The 7,736-nt window shown below is 46.3% G+C and overlaps 1 pseudogene; it reads right to left on the bottom strand.

Annotated features, from left to right (window-relative positions):
- Window positions 1-343: 343 nt before the first annotated feature.
- Window positions 344-1,674, bottom strand: LOC110151177 (transcription factor AP-2 gamma pseudogene; annotated as a pseudogene).
- Window positions 1,675-7,736: the final 6,062 nt, after the last annotated feature.

Here is a 7,736-nt window from a genome sequence, read left to right as displayed (position 1 = left end):
GGGGATTTATTTAAAAGGTTCGAAAACTTGTAGCACCACTTTAAGAGTAAGGAAGAATGGGGTTCCAAAAAAATAAAATATAAGCTTAATGAGTGAAGAACCAGTACTTCCAACATCTCGTCCAGAGTTAAGGAGACGCTTCAGCACTCCCTAAACACTAAGGAATCCAGGAGGGCACGTGAAGAGCTGGAAATCGACGGAGGCCCTCTCTCATGGGAAGGTGGGTAACAACGCTGCCCCCCCCCCCCCAGGTAAGTGGGGTGCCCAGTCTGTCCTGGTCGAGATGATCTGGGAGTCCTTTTCCTTCCAAACTCTTCGGCCCTTGGTCCACCACCCCCTCATTTTACTTCCTGTGCCTCTCCAACTTCTCCAGGGTTTTGCTGGAATCGGCTGGACTCTGGCCTCCAGGATTCATGCAGGATTTGTCTGTGACCATCAGGGCCTCTTTTATGTAGTTCTGCACGCAGACACTGCAGCACAGATGGCCTGGCTGCCAAACCCGTGGGTAATCAGGCTGAGATGAGACAAGCAGCTCTGAATGTTGGTCTCCAGGCCTGGGGTGGGCCGGTTGTTCCCGTTGGGAGTTCGGTCTTGATTGAGAAGATCAGTAAATTCTTTACACACTTGCTGTGCGGCCAGCAGCATGTTCTTCCTAGTTGCTGTCTCATTCCGCCCACCGAGATGAGGTCTGGTTAAATACTCAGCCACAGACTTACTAGGAAATTCTGCTTCACAGACATAGGCAAAGTCCCGGGCCAAATGAACTGCCTCACCTTCCACAGGAGACGTCAGGAGGGTGACGTGAGCCGCTTTCCGTCTCCCGGCTGGAAGATTCAACCCAATCCTATCCAACTTCTCCCGCAAGGACCGGCCACCATTTTTAGACTTGGCTCTTCTGAGAACACCTCCCAGTAATGAGGCATTTAAGCACTCAGGCGGGGACAGCCGCCTCTGGACTTCAGCAACTGTCACTTTGTATTTAGATGTAGAGCTGAGGAGGGACAGTCTTCCAGGGACTGAGCAGAAGACCTTGCTGGGATTCATCACAGCCCCCACCAGCTCCTTCTGACAAGGGAGACTCAGGGGGTTCTTGGTCATGGAAATAGGACCTTTGCGAATAACTGTCTGATCATGCAGAAGTAGGTGCTGGTCGTCCACATTCTGCACCTCCTCCATCGGGTGTGCCATGTCGTGGAGCCCCAGGTTCTCGGCCAGGCCCGCGGCGTCCAGGGCGTGCGAGTGGGGCAGGAGCAGGTCCGAGCGTCGGTAGGCCTCCCTGCGTGCGCTCACGGCGCCGCCGTCCAGTCCGGAGAGATGGGGCAACAGGCCGGCCGAGCGCCCGTGGTGCGAGCGCAGGGTGGTCCCCTCCTGGCTCTGGCAGCCCGGCCAGGCCTGCTGCTGGCTGCCGGTGGGCGCGGGCTGGTGCAAAGGATTGATGGCAGCGGCGTACGCCTCTCCAAGTAGGCCCCCCGAGTAGGGGTCGGCCGACTGAGAGGAAGCCAGCTGCTGGTAGGGAGGCGGAAAGTAGGGGGGCGGCTGGTATTTGGTGACTCCGGTATGGGAGAGGGGCAGCGCGGGGCTGTAGAGATGCTGCCCGGCGGAGGAGAGGTGAGGCAGGCGCGGGTTCCCATTGCTGCTCGAGTCGTGGCGATCCTTTAGGTACTGGAGATTCATGTTCCAGCTCTTCGACCCTCTGCGAGCTGAGGTTTTTTAAGAATGGGAGCTACGGCGGCAACAGGTCCCCAGGGGCCGCGTCCAAATACAGTAGTTTAAATCTTTCAACTTTATTTATTCTTTCTAAAGTTGTTTTACTATTCCAGGTTCTTTGGAACTTGTTAATTTCTATCAAAAAGGTTTCTCAGCTTTTAACTGAAGTTGCAGTGATTATATAGCTCAGTTTAGGAGAGAATTAACAATATCGAGTTTCCCAAACCATGAATATAGTATACCTCTTCATTTATTTAAATCACCTTTAGCACCATGGTGGCTCAGACGGTAAAGAGTCTGCCTGCAATGCGGGAGGCCTGGGTTCAATCCCTGGGTTGGGAAGATCCCCTGGAGAAGGAAATGGCAATCCATTTCAGTACTCTTGCCTGGAAAACCCCATGGATGGAGGAGCCTGGTAGGCTACAGTCCACAGGGTCGCAAAGAGTTGGAAACGACTAAGCGAATTCACTTTCACTTTCACTTTTATTTCTTCTCACAAATGCTGTTTTCAGTGTATATATTTTATTAAACTTACTCCTATGCATCCCATAGTTTTTGATGCTATTGTAAATAGTATTAAAATTATGTTCTAATTGTTCATTGCTGACATACAGAAAAACAATTGACTTTCAAAGTACTTTGATCTTGATATGGCACCCTTGTTCAATTTACTTACTAGTTCAAACAGCTTTTCTTGTGGAACTATGTGTATCATAGTGAAATATTTTGACTCTGAGTTAGATGAAAATCAACTAAATGAAGTTAGAGCTAGCAAAGTCTGCTGATAGATCATATGTGGGGTAAGAGAGAACAATTTTTAGAAATTTAATTTTTGAACATGTTAGAGGTAGATATTTAAGGCTATTAGATGAATCTGGAGGTCAGAGAGAGGTCATTGATGAACATATGGATTTGGAAGCACTAGTTTATTAGTGATGCTTAAGCCATTGAATTGATTCAGATCATCAACATTTAGCATCTGAAGTGATGATGAAAAATCAGCAAACAGTCTGAAGAGGAGCAGTCAGAGAGATACGAGGAAAACCAGGTACATGTGGTTCCCTGAAACCAGGAAGAAGGCAGTGTTCCAATTAGAGTGGTCTGTTGTTTCAACTATTGCTTATAGATCCAGTAAGATTCAGACTGAGATTGACCTTGCAGTTAATAGATCCCTGGTGGCCCTGATGAGCAGTTGTGGTGGAACTTTGGGAGTGAAAACTGGTTGGAGTGCATTGAGAAGGGAAACTGGGGGCAGTGAATACAGGGAACTCTTTCAGAGAATTTTGTTCAGAGGAGGGAAAAGAAGCAAAAATTGGAGGTAAGTGGAGTAGAGAGATTCATTTGTGCTTCTGTTCTTGTCTGTTTGTTTCTGGTTATTTATTTGCATGTTGATTTATGGCTGCTCTGGGTTTTCGGTGCTGCCCATGGGCTTTCTCTAGGTGAGTCATGTGGGGGCCATGCTTCACAGCAGTGGGCAGGCTCCTCCTTGCCGTGGCTTCTCTTGTCGAGGCATATAGGCTTCGGTAGCTGTGGCTCTCAGTCTCTAGAGCCCAGGCTCAGTGGCTGTGGCATGGGCTTAGTTGCTCTGCGTGACACATGGAATCTTCTGGACTGGGGGTGGAACCTGTCTCCCCTCCTTTGGCAGGAAGATTCTCACCCACTGTACCGCCAGCGAAACCCCATCTGTACATCTTGTTTGTTTTGTGTTTGAATAGGAGGGAAAATGGCATAAATTTATGCTGCTTTGAATGATCTAGTATGATCCAATGAAATAAAGGAGAGAGGGGAGGCTTGAATGACTGTGGAAACCTAAGAGGGGATGGGATCCAGTGCACAAGGGAAGGAACAGCCTTAGTCGGAAGCACAGATGGCCTATGTACAGTGACAGGAAAGAAGGCAGAGTGGGTGTGTGCTGGTGAATGTGTAGATATCATGGACGTTCTCTTCTTATTGCTTTACTTTTCTCATTGAATTTAGTTGGTTAATTCAGTTAATTTTTGTAAAACATTTAGAGTAGTGCCTCAGTTCAGTTCAGTCGCTCAGTTGTGTCTGACTCTTTGCGACCCCATGGACGGCAGCACACCAGGCCTCCCTGGCCATCACCGAATTCCGGAGTCTACTCAAGCTCATGTCCATTGAGTCGGTGATGCCATCCAACCATCTCATCCTCTGTCATCCCTTTCTCCTCCTGCCTTCAATCTTTCCCAGCATCAGGGTCTTTTCCAATGAGTCAGCTCTTCCCATCAGATGGCCAAAGTATTGTAGTTTCAGTTTCATATCAGTCCTTCCAATGAATATTCAGGACTGATTTCCTTTAGGATTGACTGGTTTGACCTCCTTGGTGTCCAAGGGACTCTCAAGACTCTTCTCCAACACCACAGTTCCAAAACATCAATTCTTCGGCACTCAGCTTTCTTTATAGTCTGACTCTCACATCCATACATGACTACTGGAAAAACCATAGCTTTGACTAGATGGACATTTGTTGACAAAATCGTGTCTCTTCTTTTTAATATGTTGTCTACATTGGTCATAACTTTCCTTCCAAGGAGTAAGCATCTTTTAATTTCATGGCTGCAGTCACCATCTGCAGTGATTCTGGAGCCCCCCCAAAAATAAAGTCTGCCACTGTTTCCACTGTTGCCACATCTATTTGCCATGAAGTGATAGGACCAGGTGCCATGATCTTAGTTTTCTTAATGTTGAGTTTTAAGCCAACTTTTTCACTCTCCTCTTTCATCAAGAGACTCCAGTTCTTTTTCACTTTCTGCCATAAGGGTGGTGTCATCTGCATATCTGAGGTCATTGATATTTCTCCCCCCCCAGTCTTGATTCCGGCTTGTTCTTCTTCCAGCCCAGAGTTTCTCATGATGTACTCTGCATAGTAGTTAAATAAGCAGGGTGACAATATACAGCCTTGACGTACTCCTTTTCCTATTTGGAACCAGTCTGTTGTTCCATGTCCAGTTCTAACTGTTGGTGCCTGACCTGCATACAGATCTCTCATGGGGCAGGTGAGGTGGTCTGGTATCCTTATCTCTTTCAGAATTTTCCACAGTTTATTGTGATCCACACAGTCAAAGGATTTGGCATAGTCAATAAAGTAGAAGTAGATTTTTTTTTTGGCACTCTCTTGCTTTTTCGATGATCTAGCAGATGTTGGCAATTTGATCTCTGGTTCCTCTGCCTTTTCTAAAACCAGTCTCCAGCAGAGGCTTGGGTTGGGGGTGGCCTGCTGCAGGGTTGGGGGCACTGAGTGTAGCTGTACATGCATGGGATCTTTTGAAGGAGGTCACCGTTATCTTCATTACTTCCACCATAGTTTGGCCCCAGGTAAATAGCAGGGAGGGAACACAGATCCACCCATCAACAGATTTACTGAGCATGGCCCCACCCATCAGAACAAGACCCAGATTCCCCCTCAGTTAGTCTCTCCAATCAGGAAGCTTCCATAAGCCTCTTATCCTTCTCCATCAGAAGGCAGGCAGACTGAAAACCACAACCACAGAAAACTAACCAATCTAATCCCATGGACCACAGCCTTGTCTAACTCAATGAAACTGTGAACCATGCTGTGTAGGGCCACCCAAGACAGATGGGTCATTGTGGAGAATTCTGACAAAATGTGGTCCACTGGAGAAAGGAATGGCAAACCACTTCAGTATTCTTGCCTTGAGAACCGCATGAACAGTATGAAAAGGCAAAAAGAGAGGACACTGAAAGATGAACTCCCCAGTTGTAGGTGCCCAATATGCTCCTGGAGATCAGTGGAGAAATAACTCCAGAAAGAATGAAGAGACGGAGCCAAAGCAAAAGCAACACCCAGCTGTGGGTGTGACTGGTGATGGAAGTAAAATTGATACTGTAAAGAACAATATTGCACAGGAACCTGAAATGTTAGGTCCATGAATCAAGGCAAATTGGAAGTAACTGGCAAGAGTGAATGTTGACATTTTAAGAATCAGTGAACTGATGCTGTAAAAGTGCTGCACTCAATATGCCAGCAAATTCAGAAAACTCAGCAGTGGCCACAGGATTGGAAAAGGTCAGTTTTCATTCCAGTCCCAAAGAAAGGCATAGCAGTGCTTGGCATGTAATAAATGCTATGCAATCTTTTGTTAACTAGGTGTGTTTTCTTGCTTTCTCAGAATCTGCTCAGGAAATTAATGATGAGTGAATACAGACTTTCAGCTTTGCTGTTGAATCCACAAGTGTTGAGCCAGAACTGGCACCTGAGTTTGCACTATAGTTTTATGTTACCTGGGAGGAGATGTGACCTTTTTTGGTAATTGCAACATGTGGATGCTTGTAGCTTCTACCCTATATTCATATAATTATGGAAGCCCGTCCTTTTTTTCTAAATGATCATTATTTTTGAGACACTGGCCTGTTGTTGTTGTCTAAATAGCTGGGCAGAATTTTTAATAGTATAAATAAATAATAAAGGCTAACATAAATAGTCATATATAGTCAGCATTTACTATGCAAAAAGTGTTGTGCTAAGTGCTACATATTTGTTATTTTATTTAGGAAAACTTATATGCAAGATCATATCATACACATTTTACATTTGTGGAAAAGAAGCTTAGTGAGCATCAAATCACTTGATAAAATTAAGATTCCCGGACTTTTTTTTCCCACCAATTGTCATGCTCTTCTGCTATGCCTTTTTTTAAATAAGTGAGTTATAATTGAGTGATGGGCAAGATACCTGGGCTTCTATCAGGCAATCCCAGCTCTTACTACAGCTTAACCAATAACTGGCTGATCGAACTTGAAAAGTTACCTCTTAGGGGATTTTTCACCTGTGTTCTGTGAACTCAGATGATCTCTACCAGTCCTTCTATCTCTAACATGATGAGATTTTAATATTCTATGATTGTTATTTTGTACTACCCACACTTTTAAGTATCTAGGTCAGAGCCTCCCTGGGTAAGAAGGTGGTTACAGATTTAATCAGGGCAGGGCTAGAGGCAGCTGTGGATGGATGAAGCTACCCCCTGTTGCTTCCCTCTCAGTGGGTTTCCAGCAGAAGTAAATAGTGGAAGCTGCCCAAGCCTCAGTTCCAGGATGAGACCAGAGTCTCCTCCTGCCAGGTCTAAGCTGCAGCCTTTCAAGAACAGGGCCTGATGGGCTAGTTTCAGTGTCTGGTATTTATTATCTTTGCAGAACCTTGGCTTGGAGCCTAGAGCCTGGGCATGCAGGGTGAGTGATTAGACATGGGACTCTCATGCATCTAAGTTTAAAAAAAATCTCAATTACATCAGAAAGAGGGCTCTAGGTAATAGATGGGGTCCTGGGGACAATAGTGTAAATAACAAGCAAATGCACTTAACCGTGATGCATCACTGGTCCCAGGGAGCTCGTGGAGCTGGACAGGCTCTCCAGCTGGAGTGCCCAGAGAAAGAAGTCCAGGAGGTGGCAGCACTTGCAAATGGTACAGCCCTGAGAACCTGGGTGCACCTCGGAGCCTGCTCTCAGGGGGCTGGCTGGCTTGTGAGCTGGGGGTTTGATGGCACCTCATAGGGCCTGGCCAGCGAAGTGTTTTGTGAAACAGGTTGGTGGAGTCGGGAAATGAGTGCCTGTCTCGATTCTTGGAGATGCAGGGACAGGGTGGAGTATATTCTGGGCAGAATAGTGAGTTTGATTAGGCAGTGTCCACTGGTTAGGGGGGCGGGGCATGAAACCAATGGAAGCATAAGTCAAAAACAGCGGGCATCTTTTAATTGAAAGATGGACTAGGGGTTTTTAACTCAACCACCTTGTTTGCAGACTGAGAAATGGACACCCTGGGGGAAGACACAACTTTCTAAGGTTGTCCTGTCCGGGTTCCCAGACCCCTTCTCTACTTCTGCTGCACTTAACTCAAGACAGCTTCCCATAGTGCCCTTCCAGGCTTGTAAAGAAAAATATGACCCCTCATCTTTGCAGTTGCCATTGTAATTTTATAATCCAATAAGCAATGTAGGTCAGGTCCTATGTATTCAACAGCATTATTCACTGTGGGTGATGATGAGAAAGCAGGAAGG

The sequence above is a fragment of the Odocoileus virginianus genome, chromosome 31 (genome assembly GCF_023699985.2).
Source record: "Odocoileus virginianus isolate 20LAN1187 ecotype Illinois chromosome 31, Ovbor_1.2, whole genome shotgun sequence".
Taxonomy (NCBI): Eukaryota; Metazoa; Chordata; class Mammalia; order Artiodactyla; family Cervidae; genus Odocoileus; species Odocoileus virginianus.
Note: the sequence above shows the minus strand (reverse complement) of the source record. Positions and strands in the feature narration are given on the sequence as shown.